General features: G+C 38.1%; 1 protein-coding gene across 1 annotated transcript in view; it reads left to right on the plus strand.

Moving 5' to 3' along the window:
* The first annotated feature begins 6226 nt into the window (after window positions 1–6226).
* The window catches only part of LOC117996158 (5-hydroxytryptamine receptor), a 34799-nt gene continuing 22526 nt past the window's right edge, over window positions 6227–18499 (plus strand). Inside the window, exon 1 of the mRNA XM_034984168.2 lies at window positions 6227–6568. The gene's annotated coding sequence lies outside the window, so the exon portion shown is untranslated. The remainder of the gene's footprint in view (window positions 6569–18499) is intronic.

Below are 18499 nucleotides of genomic sequence, written 5' to 3' on the forward strand. Positions count from 1 at the left end.
TCGAACTATTGTATCACTTGTAAGTTGTATCATATATTGGTGATATATGATAACTTACAAGCGTGAATTGCCTACTACCTACCTAGGTAATTTATGACTTAACTCACAAAACGTAGAACTTAGCTTAGCTTAAACATTAGAGCGTTTGCCAGCTCAGACTAAAACACTAAGTAAGTATACGTGATATTATGAACCTAGCACATCCCAGCTGAGAAATCCTTTGAGAATATCTTTTATTATTGAGAATCTATATACACAGTGAAGTTTTAGTGGTTGTCTTCCCGCGGCAGAACGATTTGCCCTCAGTAGTACTATCGAAATTTTGTGTTAAACTTAAAATATAAAAATGTTTTTGTTTTGAAATAATTTAAAAAAAATCGATAACTCGAAAGTGTGAGAAACAATAGTAACTCCCTAGCCATAACGTGAATAGTAGGTAGGTACATCCACTCGAACCGCGCTGCCAATAAAGTGAAAAAGTTCAGAGCAAAATAAGCTCTCGCGCGTAGTGATACGGCATAAAGTAGCCTGCGCGCACGCGGTATTACTATTGGTTCGAGGTCTAATTAGATTTTTGTTTTTCTCGATTGTAAATTTGTCATTTTTGACTCTAATATTTTTTTATATTTATAAATCGATTAATATCACGACAAAATCATTTCGCTTTGGGAAAACAACCATTAAAATTTCAGCGTGTATATAATATATCGAAAATTTGAAGAGCAATATATTAGTAGTTCACTAAGATATTTATGAATAGACAAATGAATAGCGAGTAAGTACATTGGCGTTCATTATTCAGGTAGGTAAGACTGTGAACGGAGCATTGAGCAACCATTGTTCCGCAGGGATTCTCTTTGAATCCCTTCGAGAATGCCGAAGGTCGTGGTATACACCTCACCTTTCAGCATTACAAACTTTTAATACCCACTAGTCACTACAACCTATTTATAAAATTTATATATCTATCTGTGATGGATTAAGAGGAATTTTAGTCTGTTATAAATGTTTAAAGTTTGTACTGATTTGAGGTAAATGACCCGAATAGAAGACAGACTCGATAAATTACAATTAGGTTACGTTAATGCACCCTTTAAGTTTTGTAGTCTGTAGGTAATCTGTAAACCTGAGCTAATCTTCGTAAATTCTATCAATGGAGATGCTTAATAGTACCACATTTTGTATTGTCATCCAAATCCTTTGCATTGGTGGCTGGCTTTTCCTGCTGGATTTCGGCAAAATAACGCCTGCTTCTATACTACATATTATTTTAAAAGTTCATAATGTTTGATATGAGTAATTCGGGATACATTTTTGAATTATTTAACAATTTCCTCTTGCAGAACTTTATATTATGATGAAGTTATTTAAGTTTTCAAAAATGTTTTCTAGGAACTGAACCTAATAAATACTGTTTTTTTTTTGTTAATAGTAAGCTCTAAAGGCAAGATACCTCAGGGCGCGGCGTCATGCCGTGCTACCAGAGTAAGCTATACTAGGTACGCAACAGGTTGAGATAGCGATCGGGGCGGGAACGCCCCGCACACTCACACAGCCCCCGCGCTAACCCGGTGCGGGCAAGCGCGTGTGACGTGTGGTGCGGGTGTGCGGGGCGTCCCCCCGCCTTTCTTTCTTTCTTTCTTCATTCTGGGCTGGTTTCCGCACTTAAACGTTTCCGTCTGTTGTGCGTGCATCACCCCTCCCCGCCGAAGTCTTCACTCCAGCCATCCAAGCTCACTCCAGAAGCCAAGTAGACCGCCCAGGTTGCCGAGGGCTTCTTGGAGTGAGGTCGGGTCCCCCCGCCTTATACGCCATCTCGACCTGTCGCGGACTATAGGTGTTATGGTATTGCGTCGTATGGTGATTACGACCATAGTATGGCCGTAGACCTACGGCGCGACGTTCGTCGTCATGACATTCTACGGGTCGTGCTTTGCTACGGCGCTGAATCGTGGTTTGCTACGGCGTAGAGTCGTGCTTTGCTACGATGCGGTATCATAGCGAGTTTACGCGTCCGACGCCTGGTTGTTCAGTGATTAGGTCGGCGCCTTGCGAATGATTTCAGTAAGTAAAATTGATATACATAATATAGGGTTATACACTAAAATGATAAAGAAGAAGTGCGCCCGTCCATGGTTTATTTGTGTGTTATTTCAGCTGCTTATTTTTTTTTTAAAGAATATTAGCCAAGCTAATGTTCCCCTTTTCTCTCCAACTAAGCGCTTGTGCTAGGAGTAGGTACGACAATAGTGCAACGGGCGGGGTTTAAACCGTCGACCTTTCGGTTTTCAGTCCACTCCTTTACGCGTTGAGCTATTGAGATTAAATTATTTCTCTCTAAAGCTTATTTATTTCAGTAACTATTAACTCTATCGAATCTATCGGATCAAATTTATGAGTGGGGTTACATACTTAATTATTAGAAAGGGCATATTCTAAAACACTTAGCTTTTTATTTCTTTTTAAGCGCCATAGCTGTTGATTTGTCATTTTTCGACTTAGCAGTGAAAAATATGGAATTTAGACATTTTGAAACAATCATTTGTCGTTTGTAAAACGCCTCATATTTTCTCTTAAAGCCTCCTTCATTCATTTTTCTTCTTCATTTTTCATGATAGAAGGGTATAATAGATTTACGCAGTACCTTCTGTTCTTCTATTTTATTTATACGTTTAACAAAAGCAGGAGTAGAGAAACTGCTTTTATCTATTTTGTCGCATGATGCCTCTGTACGACTTGCGACGATGACGATTGAGACGCTGCGCTGCAGCATGCATCGTCACGACGCATCGTGGACATTACGATGGACGCCAGCCGTAGCACGGTACGTCGTTACGCCAGAATGACGCGCCGCCGTGCCGTAGAACTGCATGGTAGCGTTATGCCGTGGACCGTGGTGATGTATCCGGGCCCTTTGGTATGGACGTTTATGTGCTAGCCACTAAGTATAATGTTAAAATAATAATTATGCATAATGCACGTGTATATTAAAATACTCGTACTTGACATAAATCTACCTTGACAAATTGTCAAAAGTTTTATATTGTATGGCCCCCAAAAGGTTCTTAAAATATTAATGTAACTTGAAGTACCCTATTTCAAGCGAGATTGAAACTTTGGTCCTTTCAACGTGTCCCTTTTAAAACTCCCGCGTTTGACAGTGAATTTATTATTTTTTAAGTGCCACATGCCACATCACAGATTTTGGGTCCGAGCCAAAATAAAATCTCTATTGACTCTATAGAAATCAAGATTTTCAGTACAAAATTTATTTATTTATAATGTAACTGACATAAACACCGTCCTCCGTTGCTTTTCTTCCCATTTTTTTTCCAAAAATAACGTGTAGAATAATTAATCTAAGATAACGTGGTTAAATGATATTTAAACAAGCATAGAAAAAGTTTTCGGTCATTGAAATTAAAAAGAGAATGTTAATTTTTGGTGATTGAATTATGATCTGTCAGTGTAAGTAGATAAAATATAGCAGCATTTTATAAAACAGGAAAATAATGTACGTTAATTATATGGCAGGTACTTTTGTCGGCATAGCTTGTATAAAGCTCGAAGGTGATGCTAATAGTATAAAGTGAACAAATATTTGATGAAACCATATACCTACCAACGTGTGACCTAATTATTACTAGGCGCTGCACATGATTATTATTTATACAAAATTACAGGCAAAAGATAAAAGAGAATTGAGTGCACCTATTCGCGTAGCTCAGTCTACCTTTAAATCTTTAAATAAGTAAGTGAATTTGAATCAAGACATCTGCGATCATGACGTTTTACTGGAGACCTTTTCAAGAATAAGTAAAATACTTTATTTAAATGCGAGTATAGGCACCTACAAAATAAATTGAGTAAATAGGCTACTTGACAATTTTTTTAAGTTGGTCTTAAATGGTTAATATTTGTCCTATTATATCAAAAAAATTAACACTATATTTTTTTGCGCCCTAAAAACCGTAAAACTTTAATTTAAAAAAATATTTTTCTTAGACAGGTGAAAACACTGTCGGCCATGTTTGGCCGATAGATTATCTGTGCTCTGACGTCATGCATTTGTAAACAACAGTATAACCCTGTGGTTATACTGTTGTTTACAAATGTTTTACGGTTTTTAGGGCGCAAAAAAATATAGTGTTAATTTTTTTGATATAATAGGACAAATATTAACCATTTAAGACCAACTTAAAAAAATTGTCAAGTAGCCTATTGGCTACACTTTACGCACATAGGCGCCGTATATTGTCTTAACTGAGGGAGTTTTAAGATTTGTATCCCCGCACCCGCGCTATCCCGCACAGGGTTAGCGCGGGGGCTGTGCGGGTGTGCGAGGCGTCCCCACCCCGATTGCCATCTCGACCTGTCGCTTACTATACACACGTCGTCAGTACTTTATATTATACTTAAACTTCGATGAAGAAACTACATTCTATATCGAAGTCAGTCTTCTAAGAATTCTAAGAATATGAATTCTAAGTTCAATTATGCAAAATACTTAGTGAATCTCACCAAAATTGAATTTGACCCTGAGCGACTGTCGATATGGCCCAAAGTCTGACTTAAAACGATTTTTTATGTAAAATCTAAATTTTATTGCGTAATCAAATGACCGCACAGTTGTATTTATATATATGTAGTTGATTGAAAGTTTCTCGCGGGAATTACTACCCATATTATAAATGAGAAAGTGTGTTTGTTTGTTGGTTTGTCCTTCAATCACGTCACAACGAAGCAAAGGATCGACGCGATGTTTTGAATGGGTATAGTTAAAGACCTGGTGAGTGACATAGGCTACTTTTTACCCCGGAAAATCAAAAGTTCCCACAAGATTTTTTTAACCCATATCCACGCGAACGAAGTTGCAAGCATCAGCTAGTAATAAATAAAATGAAATTGAGAGTATCTCCGCCGTATGGGTCCTTGGCGGGATGGCCCGAATTATCGCCAGAAGCGGGACGTCCCAGCTAATTCGGGACGACGGCGTGCAGCTCTAATTGCGACCCTCATCAACGACAACATGAGTACAACTTGTTGTACAAGCACAGATGGCATTTGATCTCTAAAACCTTAAGACATTAATAGTGATAGCCTAGTGGTTAGGACGTCCACCTCCTGATTGGAGATCGGGGGATTGATCCCGGGCACGTACTTTTAACTTTTCGGAGTTACGTGTATTTAAATATCACACCTACTTTAACGGTGAAGGAAAACATCGTGAGGAAACCTGCATGCGTGAGGGTTCTCCATAATGTTCTGAAAGGTGTGTGAAGTCTGCCAATCCGCACTTGGCCAGCGTGGTAGATTATGGCTAAAACAATTTTCACTCTGAGAGGAGACCCGTGCTCTGTAGTGAGCCGGCGATGGGTTATCATGATGATGAAGAAAGTGCAGTATCGTATCGAAAAATTTACGAGTAACTAAGTACAGTATACGCATCGATGTACTCGTAGTACACGGCAAAAAATAATGTAAGTACATCGACCTTTAGAAAGAGATAGTGGTTTTGTAGAGCATTGTCTCTGTCGTTGCGACCGACAAAACGTCACATAGGTATGAATGACAGAGACAATGCTCTACCAAGGCGAAACCTCTTTCTAAAGGTCGATGTACATTATTTTCTGCCGGGTACTGTAGGTAGGTAGGTACCTTAGTAACAGAAGAGTCCAAATCCGAACGATGACAGAACGGTTAATACAGGCAAGTTAACCGTTTTCAGTGTAGGTACCTAAACGAAATCTACGAGAAACTAGTTAAGAGTATAAAATACGTAAAAAAAAATACGTATTAAATTCGTCCGCGCGGGTTAGTTTTTTTTTTTAAATCGTACGTGGCATCGTAACGGTATGCTGAATTGCTTTTGCTGCTGGTACGGTTTTACCGCTTGGTTGGTACCACACCAGAAGTCTACTAGCAGATCAGAACGAGACAATTTCAAAAATATAAATTCTCAAATTGCCCCTGCCGGGAAACGAACCCGGGACCTCCCACTTATAAAACCACAGCGCTCACCACTGCGTAGGGAGGTCGTCAAACCTAATACATTGTATCAATTTTAGGGATATTTACTTGGCCTTTAGGGTAGCTCTCGCTATTACGATACAATGATTACCCGTGAGAAAATTTCGGGAGGTTTTCAGCGGTGACGTCAGAGGGAAGTGCGGGGCGAGACGAGCGTGGCGCGCGCCGTCGCCAGCGGCACCCCGGTCTCCCCAGCCGCCCCGTGCAGCCGTGTACCTATCTGTTGATCTGTTGCCCGCCGTGCGCGAAGGTCGTCGCGACCGTTCGGAGCGAGTGCGCCGCCTCACACAGTCTGTCGTAAACAAAACATTACGTGCTCGATTTCACGGTCGACGTTCCCCGGACACGCTACAGTAGATTTCCATGATTCTTCAATCAAAGTGTACGTGGTATCAACATTTCAATCCGTGCAGACAAATATACGAGGGGTAAACGGCCCGCCGCCGGCCGCCCACGGACTGTAGTAATTTGTGCTGTAATAGTAAACGCACTCCAGACGTTCCCAGCAGGGGATGCACCGAATATTCGCGCCACATAGGTACGTATTTTAACTATGCAATTAGAGATAAAAATCTATCTTAGACCAGATTGCATGAAAATTACATTTAGGTATATTTTATTCAAGAAAAACCGGCCAAGTGCGAGTCTCAAGGACGAGAGACTCGCGCACCGAGGGTCCCGTATTCATATTCACGGCTTTTGGATTTTTCTTCTTATGTGTGTTATAAGACCCACCTACCTGTCAAATTTCATGATTCAACGGGAAGTATCATATAGGTTTCTTGACAGACACGACAGACAGACAGCCAGATATACAGACAACGAAGTGATCCTGTAAGGGTTCCTTTTTTCCTTGTGAGGTAGGGAACCCTAAAAATGCACTTAAGTATATAATTTAGCACACTTTTGTAGCCATGAAAAATAACATAATAGCTAATCCAAGTCAGCATAAGCCACATTTCTTAAAAAGTAGGTTTTTAAAGTTCTGTCAATAAGCTTAAAAATAAGTTTAATTTTGTACAATATAAGTCAATTAAAAATTTATTTTAATTAAACATTCCAGGGCAAAACACATTGTTCACACACTAATGCCTAAGAATTCTATACGACTACGTAGCGTAGATTTAATTTTCATGCAAAGAAACCTTGGCCAAAATTTTTCTTACCTTTTGAATGTAAAAATGTACGGTCTATCTAAATCAACATTAGCGAAATTATGTCTTATATAGCTAACATGCAGATGAGTTAGTATATACCTATGTAATAAAAAGCTAAAATTTGTGAGTTTGTGTGTAGGGGTAATCTCCTGAACTAATGATCCGATTCAGAAAATTCTATATAGGATAGCTACATTATCCCAAAGTGTCGGGCTATACAGGCTCTAAATCATCACGTGGACGAAGTTGCAGGTAAACGCTAGTTCAAGGTATAAACGATTAACATTGAGTTATCAAGGTCACCATCACGTCACATTAAATAAAAATTCGTTTTTCTTGCTCCATATACTTAGTCAGGTTGACGGAGATAAGGATACCTACCTATCGATATATACCTATCCCTCTGCATTAGGCATATCAGACCCAGCGAAATTTTCTCTTGAGACTTTCCTTTATCCTGTTTTACCTACAAATGCTCGTATATTCTTTTGACGCAGAACTAAAGAAGCTATGAGCTTTACAATAATTAATGTCTTTGAAACAAAGTTTGTCACAAGCAAGCTCTAAACCACGCGTGCAGATAGTACTTAGTTACAAAATCATTTCATTAGATGATTGGTCTCATGATAATACAGACTTGCACTGTAAAAACCACCGAGCAAAATCGGCTGAGGAGACGCTGCTTTAGCATTGCGATGGATCGCCCAAATTCAGTCTGCTGTGAGTGGTCCTTGATGAGTGTATCAGGCTGTCGGACAGTAAGGAGAAATTGGGAATGCTCTTGAGGCGTAGATAACATCTGCCCTCAAAGACGTTGCTTCGTGATGACGAACGACTGCTCTGCCAAGTATGATCATATCACTATACGTGTGAAATTATCGTCAATCTATCTCTGGACAACTCAATATACAGCCCATAACTGCCATCAACAGTGTACCTACCAACAAAACTACTGAACCCGACATCCTTGCATCTTTATCATTTAAAAATCATCGATTTTTTTAAACCTCGATCTAACATTTTATGTAATGATTTTCTTCGGTGATCGGGATTTAGGTAATTTTCGCCAAACAAAATATAAAGTTTTCGAAATTAGGTATATTATAAAATACCAGCTTGTACCCGTGACTTCATCAGTCAGTCAGTCAGTCAGTCAGCTTTTCCTGTGATATATTTAGATGTACCTAATACGTAGTATATTTATATATATTTTATCCGCTTTTCAAAATGAGGCACACAAGCGCAATGTTACATAGAATATCAGCTTATGTACCTACATAAATGTATGTCCATTAGCCTAATATGACGTAAATTGTATTATTTCAAAAATACCTATAATTCTAATAGGAATCTTTTAATCAAAAATACCAAAAGTCTGCTTAATTGAAATTATTACTTTTTCATGTTGGTATGCATTGTTATTTATTTAACACAAAATATCAGACCTCGTCGATTGTCTTAAACTATAAATACCTAAACTAAAACATCTCTACGTTTTATTTTTAACACTTATACAAATGAAAATAGCTCGCCAAGCCAACCCTTTGTAGTGATTTGCTTGAAAAAACAGTGTTAAGTAGGTACGTTTTAAATCTCACCATTTCAGTCTTTGTGAAAGAAAGGAAATGGGCTGCCATTTTGTTGTTATTATAAAAACATTTTACCTACATAAGTAGAACCTAAAGATGTGAACTTGAAGCTTTAAAATAGTGAACATTTTCGTTTGCCCAAAATCGTGCATGTTATTTGTTAACTATGCAAATTTCATTTGTAGTAGATAGCTATACTTATTCAGAGATAATACCGACTGTATGACCTATGACCTACTTACCTGGTAAGTAGGTCATAGGACCTATCTAAGGAATCTGAATTGATAGTACTACTAAGTACTTAGTACCTAATAGATAGTATGTCAGAATTTTTAGAATCAAATCTCGGTTAATCTCGGCAAATTGATACAGTTTAGCGAAACCAGTCCCAAGAATTTTGAAATATTTTATGGTGAATAGAAAAAAATGTGTTATAACTAAACCGATACGTCATCTTACATTACAAAAGGAAGCGCATTTTTGAGTCCATTTTGCCAACAAAAAGAAATAATGCAAGCAGAAAATAGATAGTATTTTGGACACAAGGCTGATTGCTACCATCGACGTAACCAATTCGTAATCACAAATATTGTTGCCTCAGTATTAAAATACTGCTGCAATTTATCCGTTCTCTTCTGTATAATGTACTTACGTGGTTCATTTTAAAAATTAATCAATTCATTTATTTATTTTGTCATCATGTAAGTATGCAATCCTGAAATTGGATTTTTGAACTGCAAATTGTTCGTAGATAAATAAGTGTCATGCTATTTTCGAAACGAGATATATGTTTTCTAAACGTTTATTTCATAAAAAAGGTAAAAGTACTTACATCTGGTAAAACCCGTGTTTCGCCATCGATCGTGACAGAGGCACTAAAACTGAAAACCAACTAAAGTTACCTACTAATTTAAAGTTTAAAACTTTACGAATCAGTAACTTTCTAGATAGAATAGAATTTCTAGAGTATATACATAATAAACTTAGACGAATTTTCTGTTAAAATATAAATGACTAGCTTATGCTTGCGACTTGGTGCGTGTGGACTACACAAATTTCAAACCCCTATTTCACCCCCTTAGGGGTTGAATTTTCAAAAATCCTTTTTAGCGGATGCTTACGCCATAATAGCTATCTGCATGCTAAATTTCAGCCCGATCCGTCTAGTAGTTTGAGCTGTGCGTTGATAGATCAGTCAGTCAGTCAGTTAGTCACCTTTTCCTTTTATATATTTAGATTACTTAAGATCAGGTGACCTGGTGACCTGCTCGTTTGCTCGCTATTTCTATTAACTTCATGAAAACGCACAAATTAAGTTTGCTCATTCTGTATTCTAGTATAATGTTTCTAATATTTCTACATTTTCTGTTTGTAATTATTTGTGAAACCTTCGTATGAAAAAAAGAAAAAGTTCTTACCTTAAGTACCTACTAAAATTAACTATCATTATCTTTATCTATACAATGCAATGTTCATTATTGTCATTCTTTAGTTTAGATAATAATTATACAGTACGTGGCAGAAAATATTGTACATCGACCTTTAGAAGGAGATTTCGTAGAGCGTTGTCTCTATCGTTGAGACCGACAAAACGTCACATAGGTATGAGTGACAGAGACAACACTCTACATAGCCGAAATCTCATTTTAAAGGTCGATGTACAATATTTCTTGCCGGCTACTGTACATATTCTTATCCCGCATACAACGCACACGTCCATAAAATAAATCCATGAAATGCACCATTCATTCTGCATACGATATCTTGCTACAGTCGCTACGTCATGCTAAATTGCTTGCCGATATCCAATAAAAGTTTTGCAATACTGCATACCGCGTCCTTTTATGAGTCGGTATAATTTGAAGATAATTTTGCAAGTCACATTTTTATATAAAACTAGCTGATGCCCGCGACTTCGTACGCGTGGATTTAGGTTTTTAAAAATCCTATGGGAACCTTTCAATTTTCGGGATAAAAAGTAGCCTATGTCCTTCCCCGGGATGCAAGCTATCTCTGTACCAAATTTCGTCAAAATCGGTTGAACGGTTGAGCCGTGAAAAGCTAGCAGACAGACAGACAGACACACTTTCACATTTATAATATTAGTATGGATGTATATAACTTTGCCGATTGGCAACTAACCAATTTAACTCCCTACTTACCTTTTATTACAGAGTTTGGGGCTTACTTCTTTTGTACGATGACTATTATAATGTTATAATGTACAATCTTAAACTTTGTATTAAGTACGCTTTGAAGTTATTACTTATGTCGTAGAAATGTAAAGTTATATCGCTAAATTAGCTAACGATTCTATTTCCCTCATGAATAGTTACGAATATCAATTAGAATATCTGAACGAAATGTTCCGCAAAATCACTCTACCTGTATAAAAGATAAATGATAGAATCGTTTTAATTCGGCTCAATATTTAAGTATCCCCTAATAAGTTAAAATTTCAAAAAGAACTCGTAAACTATTTATTGGCTACAAAATGGCGAAAGATCAGAAATATTATAAACGCTTGATAGAGTTTATTAAAAACTCTTTCTGAATTTCTGAACAAAAGCTTTATAGGGTAGGTATAATTTATGGACTCTTAGCCTAAGAAGGTATATTGCCAGCACATTGACAGCCACGAAAGAGCTCGGAGATAAAATGAATTAATTTATTTACCTACTAAATGAAGCTCGCGAGTCGCGACGTCATCCTAGTGGATTTAGGTTTTGAAAAATTCCGTGAGAACTCCTAGTTTTCCCGGGATAAAAGTAGCCTATGCCCGTCACAACTGGATCTAAGCTAGATAGATAGATACAAAACTTTATTGCACACAAAACATGAAATAAACAAGACAAAAACAAGCTACCTCTGTACCAAACAATATGATGCCCGCGACTTCGTCCAGGTGGATTTATTCCGTGGCCACTCTTTGATTTTCTGGGACAAAAATTAACCCATCAGTCCCTGGGATGCAAGCTACCCCTTAATAATGGTACCTTTCATTAAAATCGGTTAAACAGATGGGCCGTGAAAATCTAGCAGACAGACAGACATTCGTATTTATAATGTGGATAGGGATTGAATATTAGGTAAACCAAAACAGATACATTACGGTAATACTAACCGAGACCGACGGCCGTGCTCATAGTGGGAAGGTAAACGACTGACTTGATTTACCTATTTATAGTTACCGACTTGAAAATATGACCGCAATCGATTGATATATATATATATATACGATTGCGTCCTGAACAATAATCCTCAAATCTGTTTGTTGTAAGTTTGCGTGTTGTAGGCACATATTTCAATTAATTCTTGCTTTATTGGTTACCAAACAATTATTTGTCGATTTCGCTATTCAATGCATTGCAATTGCAATTGGGAAATCATTGCACTGTATTTCTATGCATGTTGCGGTAAACCATAATCTACTTATTTATATATAGAAACGGAGTATTACTTTTGGAAATTTCTTTTACAATACATAATACCATTCATTTATTTAGTAATGAGGTAAATATCGATGCTCTCTGCAATGTTATTGTCTTTTGCTGTGAACCCTTCCATTAATGATGACTATTATCTTGTGTTAGGTACAAGCTTGGCTGTTGTTGTTTGGATGCGATGCGGCAGAAACGCACGGCGCTGCGTGGCGCAGTCCGCTCTCGTGTGGGGATTACCGCCGCAATGTTCGATGTCTCAAAAATGTATTTTTCTTTCCTCATTCTCATAAACTACTTAAAGCAAATATAAATATGCCTAAGTAAATCTCTTCTTTGGAGTCCCTCATTTCGCATAATATATCGAGAATTGAAAACTAAATAGGAAAATCACGTCTATTTTACTGCAGTTATGTGCAGCGTTACGCCGCATCGCGTCACGTAGCGCAGCGCAAAAGCGTTTGATCCTATAAATATTCCATTGTGTTGGATACATGTAATTACCTATGATTGCAAGCGATTACAAGCGATACTTTGAGAAATGGCTCCCGGCGTAGGTTCAGGTGTTTACTCGGATGGGAGGCTTTGAGCTTTGCTAGTTATTACCCCGGCTACACCAGTGACGGCTTAGGACCTCGTTACGATGCCTTGTGAAAGCCAGTGCAAATTGAATTGAACCCATTATTGCATGCAACTGCCTTATTATTATGACAATGACAGAAGGCTCCAATGGTTTTTTGACGCATGATGATATTAAAGTATTTTTTGACATACCTAATAGAGAGAGAGAGAGAGAGCCAGCGCGTGCCAGACCTTCGATATTTTACAGAAGCTGCAATTTAAGACTTTTAAATTTTAAGGGTGTCTGGCAATGCATGGCGTGATTTCTAACTAGCTGATGCCCGTGACTTCGTTCGCGTGGATTTAGGTTTTTAAAATCCCGGGAGAACGCTTTGATTTTATTTTTTGATTTTAGTATAAAAAGCAGCCTATGTCACTCTCCAGGTTCTTAACTATACCTACCATGCAAAAAATCACCCATTACATCCATTTTATTATTGGTATTTCCTGCTAATCCTGCAAACAATTTTCTAATAAAAATAATTAGAAATAGGTAGGTAACATAGTTCATTGTAATGTAAATGCTTGTAGAAATCAGAACAAACCACAGGAATCTGTTATGAATTTTGATTTTCACATTGACATTGCTACTATTTACATTCGTTTAGGTAAGTATATCAATGATCAATCGCAATCCCACACTGTTCATGAACAGCCCACTAGATTTATTGTTAGTGCTATCGCACAATAGCTGCAATATATCCTACTCCATGACATATCACGTATTGATTTAGAATGGTGATATCGCTGTAGGAACATCTAATTAGTAGATCTGAATTGTAACAATATTATAATCATCATCACCATGATCAACCCATAGTCGGTCCACTACTGAGAACGGGTCTCCTCTCAGAATGAAAATGGTTTAGGTCATAATCTGCCACGCTGGCCTAGTGCGGATAATGATAGGTAGCGGTTGAATTTACATCAAGACGAAATTATAGCTTGCTTATAGACCACTTGGTTCATCGTATGTATATGACGCGACAGTTTGAGATGGCAATCGGGTAGGAAACGCCCTTCACACCCGCACAGCCCCCGCGCTAACCCGGTGCAGGTGTGCGGGGCATTTCCCCGCCTCATATCGCGATTGCTATCTCAACCTGTCGCGAAAATGCAAATACATGACTTGAACAATTGCAGCTCGTACTTATCCCAATCAACATCAATCAACTGTGATAGCTGTGATTACAACGCTATTAATGCAATGAAGATACGCTCGATACAAACCGAACAGCTTTCAGTACATAATCTATATCACTACAACCCTTTATAAATACGAAAGTGTTTTTGTTTGTTGGTTTGTCCTTTTATTACGTTGCAACGGAGCAATGGATCGATATGATATTTTGCATGCGTGTAATTAAAAACCTGGAGAGTGACACAGGCTAGTTTAAATATATGAAACGAAAAGGTGAATTGACTGACTGACTGATCTATCTATCATCTATCAACGCACAGCTCAAACTGCTGGACGGATCGGCCTGAAATTTGGCATGCAGAATGCTATTATGACGTAGACATCCGCTAAGAAAATTCAAGAAGTCGCGAGCATAAGCTAGTATATTATACGATTAGTTACAAAGAGCAGGCATGTATCTTTATCTCTAGTATCTACTTGGAATAGATACCTACTCTAAGCTGACTTATAATTGAATTTCTAATGTATCTAGATCTTAGCATTAAACTAACAGCGCAATAAATGTTAATCAGTCGTAAAACAGATCCAAACTGCTTTCTTAATACCTATTATACTAAGTAATAAATTGTAATTAACTATATATTGGGTAGATAAATATATGTATCTTATACAAAAAAAAAATACAATGAACTATGCTAAATTGCTTTTGAAAGGGTACCGCCGCGCCGTAACAATACTATGCTGATTGTATTAAAAACCGGCCAAGTGCGATTCAGACTCGTGAATCGGAGGTTTCTTGCTCAGACAGTGACCGAATTCTGATGATGGACCAAGAAGGTGGTCATAGATACTTAATTCTATTATACAAGGAACCATAATCTTTTGCGGATTATATCCGCTGAGACAGACAAATCTTTATATTGAAACATGCAGCATGCGATATGCACCGACCGCTTTCGCATTGCTGAACATGCAGGAAAAGCATACCACCAAGGAAGCATGATACACCACCAGTGACATCACACAGATCCTCCAAAACACACTCGATGCACGTGTCACTTCGACACCGGAGTATCCTCAAGATATGTGCCTATAGACCTTACAATGCACAATTACTCATTGCAAAATTAAACGTAGGTCCACCGATTTTGTACCCACTCGTTGTATTTGTCACATGAACCTAATTGGTAGACAAATAGTGATAAAGGTCTGATTTTGGAGCAGGAAGACGGTGGGTAACAGGATGATGTTTATCTAACGTAGACACATACGTTTCACTTGTCGGAAATTTATTATTATTATTATAATTTCGGTATTATTGCCGGATGATACGATAATGCCATAATATATTGTGGATTACTGTGACTCTAGTGGTTTGAGCTTTGCCTTCATTAGTGGTTCACTAATGAATGACAAAAAACGTATGACAAATTATCAGTTCACCAAAAACTTTTGAAAAACTAATCAAATCACAAACGTCGTATACCGCAAACATATCATTTTACAAAAGATCATTTGACAAATATTTTATTCACAAATGTTTTACTTTGCAAATTTGCTGAATGTTAAAATATCATTTAAAAATTTATTATTTCAAATTCGAGATTTTACAAAATAATAGATGATAAATTTATTATTTGATAAAATAACTAATTAACAAAAAATACACAAAAAGTCTGTTTTGCATACATATGCAAACCCCTATGCAACGCAGCAATAATATCATGGGGCTCCTTTTTTCTGGATGTGAAAAAAAAAATAACCCACGAAGGAGATGGTGGAATGGAGATGGATGATCCTCTTCTAACCTAACCGTTCCGAGTCGGAGTGCCCCAAGTCCCGAGCTCGCTTCGCTCGCTCTTGATGGTGGGAGCGGGAGGGAGGAAAGAGACCCCCCACCATAGTGGTGGTCTCTTCTCGTCGACCGGGGCCCGTCGACGGAGCCCCGCTTCGCGGGGCTCCTTTTTTCTGGGTGGTAAAAAAAGAAATAACCCACGAAGGGGATGGCGGGGTCTTACAGACCCCGCCATTCCCTTCTAACCTAACCGTTCCGAGTCGGAGTGCCCCAAGTCCCGAGCTCGCTTCGCTCGCTCTTGATGGTGGGAGCGGGAGGGAGGAAAGAGACCCCCCACCATAGTGGTGGTCTCTTCTCGTCGACCGGGGCCCGTCGACGGAGCCCCGCTTCGCGGGGCTCCTTTTTTCTGGGTGGAAAGAGACCCCCCATTATAGTAAGCGGTCTCTCTTAAAAAAAAGTGCGATATATTGTTTTACTAATTAACACGATTAAAGAAATCAATTGTTTGTCAAATGATATTTTATGAAATAAAAATTTGTCTGGTAATTTGTTTTATCAAGTGAATTATTTGTAGAAACATAAGTTTTATAACGATCATAAAACGATTCATAATTTTGGCAAAATTTGTTTGGGAAATGAAACTTTGTCATTTGTTTTTTGTCAATTGATCGGTCACATTCATTAGTCACATTTTATTGATTAAATAAATATATAAATAAATAAATAAGCCTTTATTATTCTGAGGGTTCACAATTTACAATTTGTTCATTTAAAACAATTACATATTATTATTAAGTAAGTATCTATAGCAAGTTGCGTCTTCGGTAGCCGTTTTAACGCCTCAGTGTCTTCCGACATAGGCCTCTTCCATTCTTCCCTTCCAAATTGTTCTGTCTCTGGCTTTTCTCTGCCACGTAGCCCCTGCTACAGACTTAATGTAATCTGCTGTGTTTCTTGCTAATGTTGACAAAGCTTTAATTTATTGCATTCAGTATCCATCGAGCCGTGATAGCCTAGTGGCTAAAACATCCGCCTTCTATTCGGGAGGTTGGGGGTTCAATCTGCACCAACCATGAATCTGCCCTATCGTATATCTACGGCTATGAAAAATTGGGCTGAAGAATTTACTTAAACGTAGACGAGAAAGCTCCAAATTATAATTCCATGGCATCAAAGACGGTACTTTCGTGAGTTTCGTCCCTGCGGCGTGAGATACATCCACAATGGGCTAAAAACAGTGAATGAAAGACGTGTTTTGACCTTTACTTGCAAGAAGATTGATAGGTTTGTGTTGTTCACATCACAGTATGCGCAACATTCATCTCCAACCATAGATTAATTATTGGTCTCGCTCATGTCTCCAACATTACATTTTGAACGCAACAAATTCAGTGTCTACTGAGCACCAGTAGGTGCTTATCTAAATCCATAGCAACGTTACCGCGGCAATCAATGCTCGACAATTGGTATTGCGGTCGCATTGTTATATTGGGATACACACAGCCCTGTACTACTGTGTGATTAGGCAGCAATATGCGCGATCGCATAGGCATATATGCAGGATGCGTCACACTGAACAAGTGCGTACGTGTTGTGTTTACTTTATTAGTGATAAATAACGAAGCTCGCAATAACATTATAAGTATCATAGACATGTTACGTTTATATTAAATAGCTTGTGAAATTCATGCTCGGTGATACCTTAGTAAGATAGAAGATACAACGAGAGTAGAAGAGCTAGCGCTCTACAAACGTGACGCAAGTGTCGTCGAGCACAGTCCTACGCGCGCTCCAAAATGTTTTAACCTGAAGGCATTTGGTCCTTGTTAGCGACTGTAATAGGTGTGACGTGGGATGACATGATTTCATACCAATCTCTCTTGTTAATTTAGAATGTACCTACATCTATATTTCCATACTAATATTATAAATTCGAAAGTGTGTCTGTCTGTCTGTCTGCTAGCTTTTCACGGCCCATCCGTTCAACCAATTTTGATGAACTGTGGTACAGAGATAGCATCCCGGGGAAGGACATAGGCTATTTTTATCCCGGAAAATCAAGGAGTTCCCACGAGGTTTTCAAAACCTAAATCCTCGCGGACGAAGTAGCGGGCGTCGCGTCTTCTAGTTCTGCGTTGGACACGTTTCCTTCGCGCATTGTAGGTGGACAGCCCTTATAGTGGCATTGTTCACGATATTAATCTTCATTGAATAAAATGAATGATTACCATTTTGAGAATATTGTTTTTGATTGCTTTATTTAGTTATCAACAGCAACAAAGTGTGATCTATCATCTAATTGAACTCATGGTTCCACCGTAGTTGTATAAATAGAATAAGTGGTACGATATCTTACTGACGATAAGTTTAATATAGAATCATGAATGGGTAATTTTTACGAAATTTGGTCCTGAAATACCTTGCATCCCGGGGATGTGCTACTTCAGACTTTACTTTTTGTCCTAGAAAATCAAAAGTTCCCACGGGATTTTAAAAACATAAACCACACGGGCAAAGCCGTGCGCATCAGCTAGTGTTTCAAATAAAATCATTGTTTCGGCGAATGAAATACATTTTTACAGATTTAAATCGCTAAGATGTTTCGAAAGACGTAAATACTGTTTCGCCTACGAAATTCCGAAACTGTCGTCATTATTTTCAATGAAAATTACATGTTAAGTAATTCTAAAAATGCTTCCCACGAGATTACACAGAACATTGTTGAA

The sequence above is a fragment of the Maniola hyperantus genome, chromosome 3 (genome assembly GCF_902806685.2).
Source record: "Maniola hyperantus chromosome 3, iAphHyp1.2, whole genome shotgun sequence".
NCBI lineage: Eukaryota > Metazoa > Arthropoda > Insecta > Lepidoptera > Nymphalidae > Maniola > Maniola hyperantus.